The 19,081-nt window shown below is 41.8% G+C and overlaps 1 protein-coding gene across 5 annotated transcripts in view; it reads left to right on the top strand.

Moving 5' to 3' along the window:
- The window catches only part of slc8a2b (solute carrier family 8 member 2b), a 212,957-nt gene that overhangs the window by 33,313 nt on the left and 160,563 nt on the right, over positions 1-19,081 (top strand). The gene's annotated exons all lie outside the window — the stretch shown is intronic.

The raw sequence follows: 19,081 nt of genomic DNA, 5'->3' as shown, positions 1-19,081 counted from the left end.
TTTTTATTTGGAAATGTTCATGTTTTTTATAGAGGGGGGGTCAGGTTTTAGCACAATTCTGATTGTAGTAAAATCCTTTTGTGTAAGTGGGACATTGCAGCACAATAAGACACTTTGCAGAATCCACCATATTGATTTCAAGCATGAAGCAGAGAGTTTAGAGAATCAGAATCAGAATCAGAATGGGGTTTATTGCCAAATGTTGAGCAGGTTTACAACATTAGGAAATTGCTGCGGTGCTTCAGTGCAAACATAGTGTCATAAATAGCACTTAAATAGACATGAAAAAAAATAAAAGTAGGGATAAGAATTAAAAGTGCTACGTAGAAAGATATGTGCATGAGATATACATGAGAATAAGAATTAAGAGTGCTACGTTGAAAGATATATACATGAGTGCAGGTGGTGATCAGTGCCAAACATGGAATGATGCAGTGACACAGCGTAGGGTCATGTGTTAGTGGCGGGTACAGTCATATGGTTATTGTTCATGTGTCCAACAGCAGAGGGGAAGAAACTGTTCTTATGGCGAGAGGTTCTGGTGCGAATGGACCGGAGCCTCCTGCCTGAGGGGAGCAGGTCAAACAGACTGTGTCCAGGGTGAGAAGGGTCAGCTGAGATCCGAGCTGCACGCCGCAATGTCCTGGAGGTGTACAGGTCCTGCAAAGATGGGAGTCTGCAGCCAATCACCTTCTCAGCAGAGCGCACAGCACGCTGCAGTCTCTGTTTGTCCCTGATAGTGGCTCCAGCGTACCACACGGTGATGGAGGAGGTGAGGATGGACTCGATGATTGCAGTGTAGAACTGCATCATCGTCCGTGTTGGCAGGTTGAATTTCTTCAGCTGCCTCAGGAAGTACATCCTCTGCTGGGCTTTCTTAATGACGGAGGTGATGGTGGGCTCCCACTTCAGGTCCTGGGTGATGGTGGTACCCAGGAAGTGGAATGAGTCCACAGAGGTGATGGGGGTGTCAGTCAGGATGATGGGGGGGAGTGGGGCTGTGTGCTTCCTGAAGTCCACAATAATCTCCACTGTCTTCTGGGCATTCAGCACCAGGTTGTTGTGGCTGCACCAGGACACCAGACGTTCAACCTCCCTCCTGTAGGCAGACTCGTCCCCGTCCGAGATGAGTCCAATAACGGTGGTGTCATCTGCAAACTTGATTAGCTTGACAGACTGGTGGGTGGAGGTGCAGCAGTTGGTGTACAGGGAGAAGAGCAGAGGAGAAAGAACACAGCCCTGAGGGGAGCCGGTGCTGATGGTCCGGGAGTCCGAGACATTCTTTCCCAGCCTCACATGCTGCTTCCTGTCCGTCAGGAAGTCAGTGATCCACCGGCAGATGGGATCAGGCACATTCATCTGGGAAAGCTTGTCTCGGAGATGGTCTGGAAGGATGGTGTTGAAGGCAGAGCTGAAGTCCACAAACAGGATCCTGGTGTAGGTTCCTGGGGAGTCCAGATGCTGCAGGATGAAGTGTAGGGCCATGTTGATGGCGTCGTCTACAGACCTGTTGGCTCTGTATGCAAACTGCAGGGGGTCCAGGAGGGGGGCCGTGAGGGTCCTGAGATGGGAGAGAACTAGGCGCTCAAAAGACTTCATGACCACAGATGTCAGAGCCACGGGTCTGTAGTCATTTAGTCCAGTGATCCTAGGTTTCTTGGGGACAGGGATTATGGTAGAGGACTTGAAGCAGGCAGGCACAGGACATGTCTGCAGTGAGGAGTTGAAAATGCCAGAAAACACTTTTATAGCTTTATAGCTGCTTGTTGTTGTGGTTCAACTTTGCTTCTGATGTCTAGTTATTGTTTGTAAACTGGTGCCAGTGAGGGGAAATCCCAAATAACGCCTAGTTTTATGGGCGAATTCCAAAAGTTGAGCTGTTTTCTAAACACAGCCAGTTCATTTCAATATCAAGCCAAAAGTATAATTTATTCCCATTTTGTGTGTGTGTTAAATATCGGCCTTGCAAATGCCAGTAAATCAGTTTGTGTGCTTGATTGTAATTTTCTCCATCCTACATTTTATACCCTGAGAAAGAAGCTCCCAGAAATAGACATGCTATAGGGTAAGGTGCAAAAATCCAGAGCTCCCAGTCTTGTTACTGTGCTCCTTTTCTAAACACTGCCTGTACTTGTTTTTACGCCAAAATTCAGCTTGCATATGCACAGCGCCTTAATAAATGTGAGGGTTTGTCTTGTTGAGAAGCTGCTAGAATTATTTTAGCTCCATTCACACACCGAGGACTATCCTGTGAGTGTTTCATGCTGCACCCCGAGCTGAATTGCAAACAAATTCTGCACAGTTGAATTAACAGGATCTGAAACTGCTCTGAATATGCTAAGATCTCGGAAAAGTCCTCCCTGGAAAAGCTCCAAAAGACTTGGTGCTGTTTAAAGGAAAAAGGTGTACACATCCAATAAATATTGATGTAATTTAGGTTAAAGTGCCTGAAGCAGTATGTCTTCTGCTTCAGTACTCTGGAAAGTGCCAGCACTCTACTCTGAGGAGGCTACTTTTTGACTGTGTACTGACAGAAACAAAGAAAAATAGAGAAAAACCAGCAAAAAAAAAGTTTGTTAGGGGGAAAAAAAGACTCGTCATTGTTTTTCTTTTGTTTAGTTTCTTACGCAGTTGTTCACAAATGCCACACAGACCAGCAGTTCTTGTGTATATGTGCGATAGCACTGCCTGTGTGTGTGTGTTCCCCTCTCGTTACGCAGCAGCTCTCTTTCACATCCCTGTCTGCCCCCTCCGGCCCTCTCAGTCTCTCACTTGTTTTCTCTGTCACTTGGTCATCCCATCATCCCTCGCTTCGTTTCAGCCCATCACACACAGCTCTAAAGGCTTTGTTTTAGAGCGCCGCAGCCTGACACTGAATGGCACTCTCTCTCTATCTCCCTCTCTCAGCATGTGCGTTTCATCTTGGAAGCTTGCTTCCACAGAGCCACGAAAACTCCCACACTGGTACATTTAAAAAATGTATTTTGATTAGATAATATCCCCAGCTGTTTAAATGTTAAAAATACCCAACAAACGAGTGCCTCTGTAAAAGGTCATGACCTCACCCCAACCTTCACCTCAGCCCAGACCCAGTTCCTGCCAGAAAATGAGAGTCGGAAAGTAAAAAAATGTTCTCACTCTCAAGCTTTGAGCCTCATGACAGTCCCCAGACTTTATTTTTATTTTCAGGAGCAAGAAACAGGAAAACATGACTCCATGATATCTCAGAATTGATCCAAAAAATAAGAACCTCAAAAGAAGGTTTTATTGTGTGTGTATTTGACACTATGGCTCACTCTGACATCTTCCATTTAACACAAAGACATTTCCAAAAAATTGACATTGTGTGTAAAAGAAAAATTGAGATAAGAAAGAAACTCCAAGGCTGTCAAAGGGAACCTGGGAAACTTCATTTAAGAGCCTGTAGCAGCAGCTACCTCCATCAAGTAGACAGAAATATGCCGAAGGAAATTACATTTTTTTCACTTTAATAGTGCGCAAAAACAAAAACTATTCGGCTCAATTTTCTGGTCCCTCTGTGGCTTTATGACTGTCAGTAATTATCATATTACAGACAGTTATCATTCATGAGGTGTTAATTAATGCTCCAGGATTAAAGCTGGCCACATTTATGCACAAGGTGTCCTTTGGTGCTGCAGAAGTTAGACTACGGCGAGTGAAAGTAAGAAGCACATAAAAGGTGCTGGCAGGTGAAAAAAGTCAAGTAAAGTTCAAAACACAAAGTTCTCTGAAATGAGACTATTTTCCATTTCTGTTGATAACAAATGCAGCTGAAGCTGGTGCACTGAAGATCGCTGCCTGCAGGTACATGTGCATAACAGGATAGGATTAAATGACACATTGGGAGATCGAGTTCCACATGATTTAGGACTGCAGAGTAATCAGTTTGTAGTTGTAGTTTTGATGAAGTTGGCCAGCAGTGCTCAGTGTGACAGCAAGTTTGAATTTATTTTTAGTCATGATTTACAAATCCATGTTCGTGGTTATAGTTTTAGTTGACTAAATATCATAACATTATGTAGACCATAACTAGCTGTAGTATAGTAGTCTCTTCAGAATATATTCATCTTATTTTTTATTCGTTAACAAAAGTGTTGATACATTTCATCACAGTTTTTGACCTTGTGCATTAGTTTTTATTTCGTTATAATCTTGTTTTAGTCTGTAATTAACACTGTTGGCCAGTTAACCTTTATTAAACCTGACTCAGTGAGACAGCAGTGTATGCCTAAAATAAACTTGTCTGCAAGCTCACAAGAAAAAATAATATTTGTGATGGAGAAAGTTGTTCTTCAAAGTTGCAAGACAACAGATTTCAGTTTTACTTTTTCTAAATTGATACAATAAATATTAAGCATGATGTTAGAAAAAAAGCTCTTCTATCATTTGAAAAGTAGTTGTCTTGTTGGTATAAACAGTTATAATTAAGCGATATCTCTTTTGACCTTGGAAGGTTTAAAGCTGCATTAAGTTATTCTGGGACAGAGCTGAAGCTCCACATTCACCAGTGAAAGTAGCACACACAAACTTGCACACAGATTTTGCAGACACTTTGCCAAAAACCGAGCTGGGGTTTGATATAACTGTAAGCTTTAAAAGAAAAGGACAAAAAGTCAGTTTGATAAAGTGACACGCAGAGAGCAAAGGAGTAAAGTGACTTCTTGTCCTTTTGTTTCAGAGCTTTCAGTTCTTCTAAATCCCAGCTGTGCCCTCTGCAAAAACTGTAAGTGTATGAAGTGAGATTTGTGTGCTCGTTGTACAAGGAATATCAAGTGAAGCAAAGTGTAAAAAGTTAGGCAAAGTGAGAGAGGAACTTTAACAAGATGTGGATGAGGTGAGACGAAGTGTGATGGAGGAACTCGCCAGAGTGCTTCAGCTCCTCTCACCGCAGTTTCAGCTTCACCTCTGTGATTGACAGCCGGGGGAGCAGGGACTGAAGCAGAGCTCATTGAAGCCGTTATTTTTAACTTTATTTACTTTTTTTATTCACCCAGGAAGCAGCATGGTGGGCACAATGCTCTGTTCTTTTCTTAGTGCTGTCACTCTGAATTCTCAGTTGGAAGCTGTCCTGTAGAACTGCACAATTTAAGCTAAAATCCTCAAGTGAGAATTTTTAATATTTTAAACCTTCCTAAGATCATTACTTTTTCTTTTGTCTGTTTAAATTAATAATCGATTTTCTTTCCTGCAGTAAGTTTGTTTATGTACAAGCTCCACATGTTGGGTTTGGTAGATGTTATACACCAGATGCCCCTTCTGACAGCAAGTACCTACTTATTTAGTCACACAGTGCCACAGTGGGTCTAGTTGCCAGTTAAAACCTTTGGTTGCAGAATTTAATGAAACTGTTGTGAATTTTTGGCACATCATCCAGCGGACCAGGACCAGCCTGCTTGTAGTTGTGTTTCTTGCTGTTTTCAAGCTCACAAACACACTTTAGTGCCACTTCTATTCCAGGTTGTGGCAACAGTGAGACAAATAGATGCTTGTCTGGGAGCTCTTGGTATCCCACTGAAACACTCATTTTTCAACATGTGCAAAGACGTAAGGGTTCAACTGCTGGTGTGACCTGCATCTAACTGAATTTTGCTTGTTATTTCCTACATAGCAAACAGGTCTGGCCCGGATCTGGTACCAAGCCGGCACTGCTGGTTCACTTCTGGCATGATAAGAAATATGTCATCCAGATATCGGCCAGGTCTGGTAATGACGCCACTGTTTATGCCATGGTATGCCGCATCTGGCCCGATTGTGGTTTGGTGTATGTGGCCCAGGCCCATAGAAAACAGGTCTTCCCTGGATCCGGCATCAAACTGGCAATTCTGACTGACTGGTGTCATTGGCAGGCTGTATGCCAACTAGATGTAGGCCAGGTCTGGTAATGATGGCACTATTTATCTTCCTATTTTCCTGTTTCAGTCAGAAGACCCAAATGCCATGTTGCAATACTGCAATACTACAGCCAACGTTTCAAATGCAAAAACCTAGTGACGGTTTACTCATCTTTGCCAGTAGGTGGTTGTAGCTCAGGAGGTAGAGCAGGTTACCAACTGATCGGAAGGTTCGTGGTTCGATCCCTGGCTCCTCCAGTCTGCAGGTCTGTGTATGAAAATAGTCAGGAAACACTCAGTCTAGAGAAAGTGTTTTGACCAATCAGGGTTGACTGTCTGGCTAAAAAAATGCCAGGGGCGATTTAAATTTTTTTAATTTAATGTCATTTATTCTTTTTGTCCCAGTCCAGATCTGTCTCAGGGTGTGACACCAGAGTACATCCACTGGGTATCTCTGTTCAATCTAATAGACCAGCAAGATTTGAAGATCTGGGATGAGAATGGGTTTTTTAGGAAGAACCCCAAGAAACAGAAAAAATAAACCAAAATTCTTAATTTTCCTTCTTGGTGTTAACAAGAATTTCCACATCACTGTGATGCATCCACATTGCTCTGGTATCATCCCTCTGTCAGGCTCGTGTTCAGTTAGATCTGCAGTACTGCCTTGTGATAGCAGTTAGGATGCTGATTTTAATGATGTGATTCAAGCCACTCTGGGGCAGTGACTTGTAACAACTAAAATATGATTAAAAATAATGCCAGCCTTAAATAGCTCTGGCATTTAAAGCAGTGACAGTTTGTAAATTAGGTCAAACATGATGAAACAGCATCACGCATGCAGTGAATGCCGAGGCTTGTGTTTTTACATAAGACAGGAATTAATTAAGTTCTTTTCAGATTAAGTGTGTTTCTTTGACACACAGACAATGTTCTCATTAATATGCTCAATAACCACTGCAGTGGGCCAACAGTGAAACCCACTTCTCTTTGGGAGTAGCTCTAGTAATGCAGCTACCCTTTATTAAAATTAAGTGAGCACAGGGATTAAAGGGTGCAGGCGCCGGAAGGTTTGGTCTGTATTTGTATAGCGCTTTACTTGGTCCTAAGGACTCCAAACCTTCCGATTATAAGACGAACGCCCAACTCTTGAGCCACGATCTCCCCGTTTAATGCATCGTTTAATGCTGAAGCAGAAGCTGAGATGTAATGGAGAACAAGTAAACTACCTGATGGACACCAAACAGTTTAAAGTAATAGTTTGAGTATGACACCACTGTGCAGCTCATCAGTTCATCTTCTGTATGGAACAAGCCAGTTTAGTGTTCAGTCCCCCTTTAATCCAACTCCTCCTGCCCCTCTTACACTGAAGGTTTGACCAACTGTGTCACGGTGCCGTGTACCTGAGATACGGAGCATTCAGAGCATCCTCAAGTCTCCAGTCTGAGCGTTTGCCTGAGCAAATTCTGAGAAATACGTTTGTGTAATACGTTTTGTCATAAATAAAACAAATTGTAATGAAAAAAAGTAAGGGGCATTTTATCCAGGAGCTTGGAATTGTTTGAAATCAGTAAAACCATATTCAAAGCCTGTCTGCTCACCCTGCCGATGTCGTTTCTGCTTCTGTGCTCATCAGGGTCCCTCTTAACTCGAAACTGCCAGCCCGTGCAGGTTTCTACTGAGACATCCATAATTTATAGATAGAGGGTTCAAACAAGCGTGTGTGTGTGTGTGTGTGTGTGTGTGTGAGAGAGAAGCTTTGTTTTTTTATGTGGCACTAGAATGCTTCTGATTTGCGTGACCTCACAGATTCTGCATACGTGGGTTTAGAGGCATAAAGCACTATACCTCTGAAAGCATATATTTTTTATTTTACAATAAATTTTTCTTACGTTGAGAAAAAAAAATGTTTGTGATGATTTGCTACCATAATATAACTAAGTCTATCTACATGTATAAACCAAAACTGCTTCCTTATGTTGGCGGGGTTATTGTCTCCCAGGGGAAAGTCACCCATTTAAAACTACGAGCAGGAAAACTGGGAACACTCTCCTCCAGTTACTTCACACAGGACTGGGACTCAGGTTGGTGTGGTCCTGTTTTGGAGCCAAACCTTGGACAGAGGATTGATCCATAAAATGAAAAACGACATGACCACCCACCAACTGTCAGAGAGGCCCATCAGCACGATGTGGATCACAGGTGAAGACCTTACAGTAGCTGTCCAATCAGCGGCTGCCAAAAAAGGCTTTATAGTGAACTGTCGAGTGAGCTTGTGAGTGCAATACTTCGGGTGCTTGTTTAAAATTGACAAGCAGAGTTGTGCAGAATCTGAAGTGATACAGACTTTGTACCAGTCTATTTTAGTGACGCGAGTGCTGAGCCTGTTGGAAAATATGGATTTAGATTTCTACCTTCATCTTTGGCCACAAACTAGTGTGATAACAGATTAAGGAACTGACCTCCCAGCCCATTGTTCCTTCAGTGGGCTGGTTTCAGTCATTATGCAAATGTACTGTTTATAGGATTGGGGAAACCTGCAGTCAGCTGAGACAGAAGAAGTCACCTGGACGAGTGACCAAACGTTTGTCCTACTGAAAACGCTACGTCCAGATGAACGGAATCAACTTTTGGAGATTTACTTAGCTGGATGATTGAGCATCCATCAAGACGTGATAATGGATACGAGCGGCAGGATGAGTTTCCTCTAAAGGGTGTTTGGGCTCAGCCTTAGAGGGTGAATCACTCAGTCATTCGGGAGAAGCAGAGCTGCTGCTACCCTGCAGTGATGTGAGTCCGTCTGAGCATCTTTCTGCGTTGCCTCCAGCTTTCCTCCCGGGTGAGATGTTTCAGGCATGTCTAATCAGGAGGAGACGGCAGGGCAAACCCGGGACACTGGAGAGATTATGTCTTTCAGTAACTCTTCCCCTAGGAAGAGTTGAATATCCGTGGCTGGGGAGAGAGAGCTCTGGGCATTTCTGTGTAGACTGCTGCTGAATGTTTTTCTTTTGTGACAAATACAAATGGAAGAAATCGTATCACAGTGTTGGTTTATTCAATGCCATATTGATGTGCAGTTACTCCAGCTTTTTTAAAATCTGTTTCAAAGAAAAATGTGCGTTATTTTGGTAATGACCTTGTTGTATTTAGCAATTAAATTTCATTCAGCCACCTCATCAGTGGCCTCAAAAGAGCTCCGCTTGTTCAATTCAGACACCCAAAGTCCTTGTTGGCATTGTGCTAAAGGAGTTTTCTAAGCAGGAGATCAAAAGAGACTCTCCTCGTCTCCTATGCAGTGTTATTGGCTCTTCTGTCACTTGTTCCTAGCAGCGCTTTAAATATTTTCTGCATTTGCAATCCTGAAGTTTTGGTCTAAAAGCCAAAAAGCAGACGCCTCGTACAGCCAAGAGCTTATTGTTAAATCTGTTGGTGTTAATCCCGTCATTAGCCTGATTTACTAACGGTTCATCACTTGTTCCTTCTTTCCTAGAATGGAGGAAACCTCTGGCTCGTGTTATAGCGTCTCATTAAATTAATAACAGCTGTGTTTGTGTCTGTGTGAGCTAGATTCTCCCTGTGAGACTGTGCTGAGCTCGAGCGAATCATTGTGCTGTTCTAAAAGGTCTCATCGGTGTGTGTGTGTGTGTGTGTGTGTGTGTGTGTGTGTGTGTGTGTGCGCGTGCGATTTTTGCCCATCAATTTTGGCTGTTTTCACTACGTAGCGCCTGTAGGCCTTCTTCTGCCTCTCTCTATGCATTTGCTCAGTGGGTGTTTTTGCATTATGTAACAGCTGGAATTACATTAATAATAACTCTCATTTGCATGTCAGACCCTACAATGTAGAAAAGCAAACACCCATTTTAAAGTATAGCTTCTGCACAGAAATTGTAAATAAATCTATTTTTAATGAATCCCTAATCCACTTTAAATATGTGGCAATCTTTGTGTGAAAATGTTGATTTTCATATTTACCAGTTAATGAAACTGTTTATATAACTGAACACAGGGGAGCTACTCACACTCTGTTAGAAGTGCAGAGGGAAGGTTTCGCCTATCACAGCTGTCCCAGGGTGAGAGGTGGGTAAAACCTTGATACCCAGTGCATCACAGGGCCAACATAGGGAATCAACTTTTCGCTACTATGATAGTCAGTCTGTGTCAGTGTTGCTGTCATATGTGCAACTTATTCAGTGATTATCTACTGTACACATCAGTGTACATCAGTGTCTCTGCCTGATTTCTAGGGTGATATGACCAAAATCTCGCCCGATATCAGGCATTTCTCATCCTGATAACGATGTATATCACAAAACGGTGCATTTTCAGGGAATTCTGTGAATCTTGGGCAGCTCGACTTGTGTGAAGTGTTTTCAGCTGGGCGTCGTGTGGAGCCGATGCATGAAACTATATATTTTTAGATATAAGTTTGTAATGGCCGCTATTTTCTTTGTGAGTGTTTATTACACGGCGTGCTGCGGGGAAAAGCCTGTTCTAACGTTTGAGTCTAAGGTTTATTTTGAGCACCTGATGGCTCTTTGTTGCTTCTCATCCTTGAACTCTCTCCATACTCTTTCACGTGATTCTTGCGTAGGTGGTAGAAGATGTTTGCGGTGTTTGATTCTGAGATGGGGACCAGTTTGCACCATAATTTGCATTTTCCATAACCAAACCATTTCCATGCTGCAGAGGTTGCCCCTTATTTAGGGATAAGGTTCTCGATTTGTTTTGACTGGTCCTTCTGTTTGGAGCTAGCTGGTTCTGCTTCATCTTGACTGGCCATGCTGGTAATCTCTGTGTCCCGATGAAATAACAGTTTTGCGACACCACGAAACAAACAAAAGCGTATAATTTGAAACAATAGATGTTTTCATTCTGTTATCCAATATATTGCGTCATATCGCACAGCCCTACTGACTTCTGTGTTATCCTGCTACGTATTGTAATTCTAACTTGCTATTATGAAATTACATCTATTTGCATTTAAAAATGGGTAAAATAGTTCTTGTAGTTTGTTTCATACACATGGTTATAATCTAACCTACTAAGACACCTTTTTTCATAGTGATAGTGAAAGCATGGCCTCAGATATCTTGCAGACTCACGGGGCTTTTATTTAGTCTCAATCCAAGTGCTGGTCTTTCTATCACCACGTCGCCTCAGCCCATACAGGTGTGATATTTGAAGGCTTAGTATTTATAGATGTGACGGGATTTTGAGTAGAATTGATATTTAAATAAAGCTTTTTACATTTTAAAATGTTGTGTATGAGTAGACGCAGTTGCAGTGATTAAGCGAAGCAGAAAACAGACTCAGTCATGATTTTGTAGTTGCTCTAAATTAGTTGGCAGAGACCTTTAAACATCTTTGCTGTCCTTCACAAACGCCAGATTAAGTTGAATATTTGTGCTGTTTATGTATTCATTTCACAGGAATCACAGAGTTTTTCAAATGTTAGATAAAACCATTTGTAGCCTGCAGCTGTTCTGGACTGATTGCTGAAACGGTTAATTCTCCCTCGGATTGAAAGTGTTCTTAATGAAATTCAAAGACCATCACAAACCCTTTTTTCATTGACTTGTCTACTTACCACCAGGATCTTCCAATCCAGGTTAATTGATTCTTCCCAACCTAGCTGTCACTCTGTCTTCATCCATTCATCACTTACTTGCCGGTCTGCACTGCACTCTCTTATTCAGCTCTAAGTGCAGATTTGGATCATGTTCTCGGGGCCCGGCTGAAAAGAAACTGTACTGTCAACTATATTTGCTCTGCATCAGAGCCAGCAGGCTGCTGTGGAGCACGAGGAGGGTTCATGGCTTAATTTTGCTGTCTCTGAGATAAGGGAGGTTTATTTAGTGAAGGGGAATACAATGAAAATGAGATCGCTTAAACTTAAGGATTTAACTGCAGCTGTCAACAGGAGGAGAGGTGCAGAGATGGTAGGTTATTTTAGAACCAGAGGTGTGGCGACGTGAGATAAGACTACCTGCTGACTCAGACCTGTATGGTCTGATGGTTACAGATTCTTTTTCTTCTTCTTCTTCGCTTATTCTGCAGTGACTGTCCATCCACACATCCATCGCTTCATTCACTCTGCGGTAAAAGCCTATCTGGTAATTTTATCACCCCATTTATTCTGATTCTCTACTCACTGACTGCAGCCAAGTTGGTTGGCTTGCACAGCTGTGCTTCATCAGCAGCAGACCATCTGTAACACCTTTGCTCTGGAGAAAGAATTCTGCATCTTTTCTCTGAAACAGATACGAGTGATGTCATTTCAAGTCTGATTACAGCTTTTTTTTTTTAAATTTCAGTCCAGCTTTGAAAAGTAAATAATTTCATTTGTCTGATACATATTCTTCAGCTCGAGGATGCTCTCGAAAATCAAGTCTTGTTCTCAGCTGCGTTTCATGTAGCAGAGAGTATTGAAGTGCTTTATGCAGCAGCGGTAATTCTTCTTTGCTTCAAATGTCATGTTTATTTCTGCTGATCTGGCACCTGCAGTCGCCTTTGTGATTACGGGCTCGTCAACTGTGGAACATGCTTTATTTTTTATCACCCCACCGTTAAACCTTTGTATTAGTACCTGGCAAATATAGCATTTATGCTAAACCCTGTGCTGTTTTAATTGCTTCTCACCATAAAGGATTTTGTAATGTTTAATTATGTGAAATTCACCAACACCAGTGTTCTGAATATGAGTCATTGCAAACTTTTCTGTTTTATATTTAGATGATGCAGAATGAGTTCATTGTATCCATTCAAAACAAATGAGAGGAGCAGAAAGCCGTTGAGTCATCTAAGCAAAGAATGGCCAAAATAAAGTGTGAGGAGCTGTGAAACATTTGAAATGTTCTTTTCTTTAAAAAGAACACGTTTGTATGTAGTGTGGGTGTCAGTGTTCAGGTACATGTGCATATGTCTGATTGCATGCATGGGTGTGTGTGTGATATCGATCTCATGCTGCGAGCGCCTGCAGGTGTTGCTGGGAGTGTCTCATTAGCTGCTGGGAGACTGTTGTGAAAGACCGGGACAAGCAGCTGGCTGCTTGTTAGAGAACAACAGGAACACAGACAGACATTTTCCCATTATTTCACATGACATTTAAGTGACTTGAATGTAATTTCTAAAGACACAGCCACATCGTCACCATTAACCATAGACTAACCTTAAACATTTAAAGATTGTCTTTAAAGATGATGCTGGCTAAACAGTTTTGTGGTCCCGCAATATAATTATTACAACCCATGAACATGCACGGAGATACAAATATGGAAAACATCTGCAACAAAGACGTTCACTGGGCACACACACACACACACACACACACACACACACACACACACACACACACACACACACACACACACAGCACTAGATAATCAGAGTCCGAATAATTAACATGGATCACTTATTGAGCTTTTAAATTCACTCTTTAATCCCGCTGCCTGATGGCAAAGACAGTAGCTGACATCCCTGTGTGTGTGTGTGTGTGTGTGTGTGTGTGTGTGTGTGTGTGTGTGTAATTGGGAAATTGGGAAATTGAATTCGACTCATACATCAAAGCGGCGACCATCTGTCTGGCAGGGACTGTTTGTTTTTAAATGGAGTTTATTAGAGTTTTATTGTTTTAATTTGGAAGCTGTTAAAGAGGCACTCCCAGATGTTTTCAGGTCCACATTATGTGAATGTTTGGAAATGTGTTAGCCTGCTTCCTTATACTCGTTTCTCAAAGATGGAGCAGAGTGTTAGTCACATTCAGTCACCATCCCAGCAGATCAGCTGATCTTAATCCCAACTCACATCAGCTGATCCCTCAAAGCACAGACACCCTTCTATGGCCAGTCTAAAGTATGGCATGCTTTTAAAGCCACTTTAGTCCGCCTACAGTTGCACATCTGCACGTTGCTTTACAAACCACCTCCACCTCAGACCGTCCTTTTCATGCTGCGTCTGTCTGTTCTGTGCTGCTCTCCATCAGCCAAATATAAGTTACTGCAGACGATTATTGCACAGCTCTTTTCACCACGGTGGTCCTGAATGAATAACAGTAGAGGTACAGCGGCCACCTGTCAATGAGAAGCTGTCGAAATTAATTTTCAAATGTTAAACTCAAATGTGGCTGGGCAGCTCCACCACCCACACCAAAGTGCAGAGTACTCACGACTCTAAAGCTCTGCTCCTCATCAGCTGCTCACAGTATTAAATTAAGCTCTGTTCCAGTTTTCAATTTTGTCCAGTTTTTGTGGTGTGAAACATTTGTTAATTTTGTAAATATTCAGACTGAAACCGGTTCAGCATGAAACTGGAACACAGAGTTACTGTGAACGTCCTCACAACGGAGCAACAAGTGCCAGGCGGAGCTTCTTCACTGTCCACAGCTTCTGTATGAACTCCACACGTCCTTCCAGGCGGCTCTCCTTCTGCACTGTCTCTGCCTGTGCTCGCTGCAGGAGGCAGTAAGGAAACACTTTTTTTAAGTTTGCAGAGACACTTTCAAAGAAGCTCTTCTCAGGGTTGTTACTGAGTCACTGCTCTCTGGTCTTTGATGAAGTCCGGTGTGGGCTGCAGTGCGTAGGTTGCTTGCCCTAATTATGCTTCAATCACAGGTTTAAGAGCCTTGGTAACACACTTTTCAAATACTTATGATTTTTTTTTAAAGGTTTTCTGTAGGAAAGCATGAGAGCATTTTAAAGTGGAGGCTGCTCTCCTTTCTGAATGCTGTTTGTTTTTAGTATCTCAGTGCACAGCAGCATCTCTTTTATCTATTCAAGCTCTTCTGAAGTGCTCGCAGAATTGCCACCCATGCATGTTTTTAAATGAAATACCACAAACTGGGTAGACTTGAACCTCTTTCTGTAACAACGTAGCAGGCATGCTTATCAGAATCAGTGCAATCGGTTCAGCTGTGCCTTAAACAGTCAACATGTTTTTCTTTTACGGCTCTGCTGTAGAGGATCTTTCACTCTTTCAAAAAAGTGTTTGGGCTGCATCTGGATAATATCGTAAGATCACCATGCTGTGTGTGCTGGCTCAGGCTGTGTAACACTGGAGACATGAGTTGCATCATGCAACATCCTTGCCGGTGTTGTTGCTGAGATGACACTGAGAAGTGTCTCACTAATGCCACTCAGGCTGAGGACACTGAGAGAACTCTGCATGTTAATAGCAGAGACAACAAACAGATGCAGTCTCTGTTGTTCACTGCTACAACACAGCCTGCTGATGCTTTGTCTCCCTTCATTGGCACCACATTAGGGAGCATGAATCACTGATATGAATCACTGAGCTCTAATCAGGCCAGTCAGTGTGACAGTTAATCCCAGCTGAGTCAGCGTAGCCTGAGGTAAAAGGATGGACGTTTGATTTCCAACTGATTTATTTGTGGCAGTGATTCGCAGAACCCCCGGGTTGCTCACTCTGCTGGTCTTATGAGCAGTCCTGACAAGCAACAAAATCTTTGAACTGCTGGTTAAGATTTAAAATGACTTTCTTAAGTTTAAAGTTGCATGCAGGGCTGCTACCTCAGTGTTTGATTTGATTACCAGTTGGAGGAAACTAGAGCTGACTGTAAGTGCCATTATACAGCGAATGCACTGCGAGAAATCAACAAGAAGTTCTGAATTTTTCGTACCCCCCCCCCAACTTGACATAAAGCCCTCATGAGCTGGCCCCAATGTGTCTAAACAAGGAAAGGAAGAAACTGAATTCTGGATCGGTCCAGTTCTCAAGACAAGGCAGCAGCAGGGAAAATTTCATGGTTTGAACCTGGAGCTGAAGTTGCATCATGAACACTTTCGTACATATTTCTGGAAATGTGTGGCAGCTCTCACTGGGACCACATCTGAGGAGGCAGAAAAATCATTTCAGAGAGCCGATGGTCACAGAGCAGTGCAGCTGTGTGTCTGAGGTAAAATAACAATATTTGACTGTTTCCTTATAATTATTCATTACTAGTGCGCATTTTGAGCTTCGAATGCACTTGTTGCCAAATGCAGTAATCCCATTGGTCAGATCTGTTTATTCATCTAAAAAACTGACGTTGGTTTGAAAACAAAATGCTGACAACAGCTATACTGAGAACAGATGAGTCCAAAAAATATTTTTAATGCACGAAATAATTATACAATTTTTACGTGTCTGGTGGATAAAGGCCTTAATGCTTGTGTGAGTTTATACTTTAATAAAATCTGCTTTTCTAACTCGATATGGTGAGGCAGCTTTACGAATGGTTGCAGACCTATCTCACTCTACCGTCGAGCTCACTGAAACCTCATATTGTCATCTTTCAGTACAGCTCCTTGTCAGCAACAAACTAGCAACAACTTAGCAGCTTTGCAACAATGTTGCCAGATTGTTGCGTCAGTATTTCGGCTCTCTGACGTGGCTACCATTGTTCAAGCCACCTGAGCGTGTCCCCCATGAACAGCTATCAGCAGTGCTTTGCGTTGAGTCTCGTGGCTTAATGCTTTGGCTTCATGTGAAGTTGGATAAAATCAATAAAACAATATCTGTTTGCTGTTTCTGTGCCGCCAGTGGGACATCAAACAGCCGCCCACATACTAATAAAAATGGTCTTTAGGCAAAAAATGTCAACCTTCTGTGGATGCAGCTGGTGACCAAATTTCATTGTAATGACTGAGGCATCATCTGGGATCGCTGCAGTCAGGTGCCTGAGCTAGGCTGTTGCTATTTGTACTCTCATATCTCACAGACAAAAGTGTTTGGACCTTTATTGTTTTTAAAAGTTAGTCATTACACTTTTAAAATCTATGTAAAATATTAAACATCTGCTCTCATTGTACTCATATTAAAACCTGCATTAGCATATCTGTTCATTCTGACTTGCAACAACCTCATATGTTCAGTGCTGCTCCTGCACCTGAGCAGATGCAGGTCTTCATGCATGCACGCATTTCCATTTTCCATTCCCATTATTAGCTTTATCTTTTTCTCCTTCCTCATCTTCATTGGCTATTGTAGTGCTGTAGCTTCTTCTACAATAGCATGTTTTAGCTCAGGGGCACTCCAGCAGTGTTCATGATTACGCTACTGCAACTGAAGCATAACATTGAATGCAAGAATGATAACCACCTATTGCTGCTACTGTTGCACAAACAGCGGCGACAGAGACACATCCACGTGAGCAGCCCAGGGCCAGTGTGATCGTCATACAACCTAAAAACCTCTAGTGCATGCACATATACAGAGAAATCACAAACAAGGAGAAAAGGAGAGTAAATAGATGTATTATTCATACTGCAATTACTTTATCTTCAAAATAATGCAGAGTCATTTAGTAACCAGTGAGAAATGAAAATAATAAACAGGGATGCTCCAGCTCTGAGGAGGAAGAATGTTTTGTTCCTATTGGTTGTTATATTTTACTGTTTTTTTTCTTCATTAAACATACTAAAAATTTTTAATTCAGCCGCTACACTAATTATATACAGAAGCCTCTCGCATAATATTAAAGGCTTTGAGGCAAAAATTAAAATGCTGATTATGTGAGGGAAGTTTGAATACATGAAAAATCAGCTGAGGAAGGATGTTTCGTGTGTGTTTGTGTGTGTGGTGGTGGCGGGGTGTTCTTCCTGCCAGAGTTGTGTGGGTGTGTTTTTCTGTCTGGATGTGTGTGTGTGTGTGTGGTGACCCGTAAGTGTGAGGGTGAGCGGTGCATAGAGCTACAACATCCTGATGAACACAGCACCAGCTGAGAGACCACCTGGATTATACAAACCTACCTGACCCCTTGCGTGCACGCACACACACACACACACACACACACACACACACACACACAGAGTGTTTCTCTCAGGTGAATGGAGGAAGTAAGGAAGGATTAAAAAACAGGTCCTGGACAGGTGGTGAAGGGTGTTGGTTTGAGAGGAAAAAGGATAATAAGAAAACTTTCTGAATTTGTGCTCACATTCAGCTCTTAATGTTTCAGAATGATCTCTTATATCCTTCAGAACTTTCAGTTTTATTTTTATCAGTGTAGTTTTAAAGCATTTTTCATTACCTGTTATTAGAAGTTCTGGTAATATGAATTGTAGCTGACACCAAACTGATGGTCAGATTGTCTAAGATGACTGAGAGGCTGTTTTATGTCATTGCAAATTGTCGTTTTTTTTTTTTTTTTGTTTGTTTTTTGTAGAAATGAGCCAGTTGACACAGCTTCTCAATGTGACTTTTGGAAAGTGATGGCGGCATTTTTCACTAATTGAAAAACAAATTAATGAGAACTTAAACTTCCACATTAGGATTAGGGTTTCCAAACTACATGAGAACAGAAGCCTACATGACTAGACAGAGTCAGTGTGTTTATTTTTATTTTATTATTCATGGGTCTGTGGATGTTGCAGACTGCGTGCTGTTAAAGGTGGACTGAGAGCAAGCCATGTATTGATTGATGGCGAATGATCCAAAAAAGACAAAACATAAGGTTCAAAAAGGGAAACTAAACTCTATAAACTACTGAAAACCAAAACTTGGAACCACAGAGACTAAAAACAACAAAAACACCTACATATATACTGCACACACCTGTACATGGGTATATGTATACATAAAGACCCATTTACAAATAGCTGAACACAATCCATATACCCTGTGCACACCGCAGCACAGTCATAGTTATTTGCGCACAATTTGATACTTTGTGTTTTAATCTCTTATCACCAAACATTATAGTAAGAAAACAGCTTTAATGACTAGTTAACAGAGATCCACTTTACCTTAAATGCTAAACTGTTTGTTTCTGTCGACTATGCAAGTTATAGAAAACAGTGTAGGATTCATCTTCTTTTTACCTAATTTACATAAAGCTTTACAGACTCAGATTGGTTGTGAGGAAATCAGGGTAGCCTGGTTTTGTATTTGATGATTAAAGTTATTTGCAGTGTTTTGTTTGTTTGTTTTTACTTTACTGATTTATTTAATTTTTAAGATGTAGTTAACTGGTAATTGTTAGAGGCTAGTTTTCTAGCCTCTACAATTTCTTGTAATGCAAGAAATTGTATCCTTGTTAGCGGAATAAGAAATGACATGCATGGTGCTGGAGCATGAGCAGACAGCACATCTGTACTGCATTGTGAAAGGCCAACTCTGCAGTGTTTTCTCCCCGCTCCTCAGAATGAATCTCTTCCTCTCACAGTTTATTGTGTTGTTTTCTCTTTTTCACACCAGTGCTCAACAAATTTCATTTAATTTATTTCCACAGCCGTGGTGTT

The sequence above is a fragment of the Copadichromis virginalis genome, linkage group LG14 (assembly GCF_057382275.1).
Source record: "Copadichromis virginalis isolate Kocher_CV1m ecotype Utaka linkage group LG14, C_Virginalis_male_GT1.1, whole genome shotgun sequence".
NCBI lineage: Eukaryota > Metazoa > Chordata > Actinopteri > Cichliformes > Cichlidae > Copadichromis > Copadichromis virginalis.
The sequence above is the reverse complement of the archived record's forward strand: the minus strand, read 5'-3'. Positions and strand labels throughout refer to the sequence as shown.